A 1,232-nucleotide genomic window follows, 5' to 3' on the forward strand; every position below is an offset into this window, starting at 1 on the left:
TTTTACTCATCTACTTTGGAAAATCCTAAACTTAAAAAGTAACTTCCAGCTTGTGTGAAAGGTCAATTTCATAGTTAAAAATCACACCCTGACCTGAGATTTTGTTGTATAATCACAGCATCTTTCATAAAAGGAATTTCAAAGTTTGTTTATTAATTGGTTGATCAACTGAGACTGGGTCTCACTGTGTTGCCTAGGCTGGAGTGCAGTGATGAATTCATGGCTCACTGCAGCCTTGACCTCCCAGGCTCAAGCAATCTTCCCACCTCAGCCTCCAAGTAGCTGGGACCACCCAGTTAATATTTTATTTTTTAAAGAGTCAGGGTCTCCCAGTGTTGACCAGCTGGTCTTGAACTCCTAGCCTCAAGCAATCCTCCTGCCATGGCCCCACAAACTGTTGGGATTACAGGTGTGAGCCACCATGCCCAACCCAAAGTCTATTTTTGAAACAGTCAATAATCAAAGTCATTTGAAATTTAAATGTCATTCTTTATAATAGAGGAAAAATATATTTGCCATATTATATAGAACTCTATACTTGATGTGTGAGAGTTTGGTTTTTTTTTTTTTTTGAAATGGAGTCTCACTCTGCCACCCAGGCTGGAGTGCAGTGGCGCAATCTTGGCTCACTGCAATCTCCACCTCCCGGGTTCAAGTGATTCTCCTGGCACAGCCTCCCGAGTAGCTGGGATTACAGGCATGCACTACCACGCCCAGCTAATTTTTGTATGTTTAGTAGAGATGAGGTTTTGCCATGTTGGTCAGGAACACAAAGTCATAATCTTTAATTATGAACTACAGATACTTCTACTTGCACCCCTGCCAATACACCTATAGTTGAAGCAGCTTGCTGGTGGTACTAGAATCCCCACAACTTTCTGAGTGGAGGAGGCACAGTGTTTGACTCTAAGCTATACCCACCTGCTGTAAGGTTTAGATAAAGGGTATCCCATCTAGATATATATTTATTAACTTGCCTCTTGAAAGTATAGATCCAGGGGGAAAAATCACATATGGCTCTCTAGTAAATATACATAATATCTATTATTTCTCGATTGTGTTATTCTATCTAGGCCTGTTCCTCAAGTAAAAATGTAACTGTGGCCTGGGCAACATGGTGAAACCTTGTCTCTACAATACATATAAAAATTAGCCAGGCATGGTGGTGCACACCTGTAGTCCCAGCTACTCAGGAAGCTGAGCCAGGAGAATTAGCCAGGCATGGTGGTACA

Source organism: Colobus angolensis, unplaced genomic scaffold (genome assembly GCF_000951035.1).
Source record: "Colobus angolensis palliatus isolate OR3802 unplaced genomic scaffold, Cang.pa_1.0 Scaffold186, whole genome shotgun sequence".
Lineage (NCBI taxonomy): Eukaryota > Metazoa > Chordata > Mammalia > Primates > Cercopithecidae > Colobus > Colobus angolensis.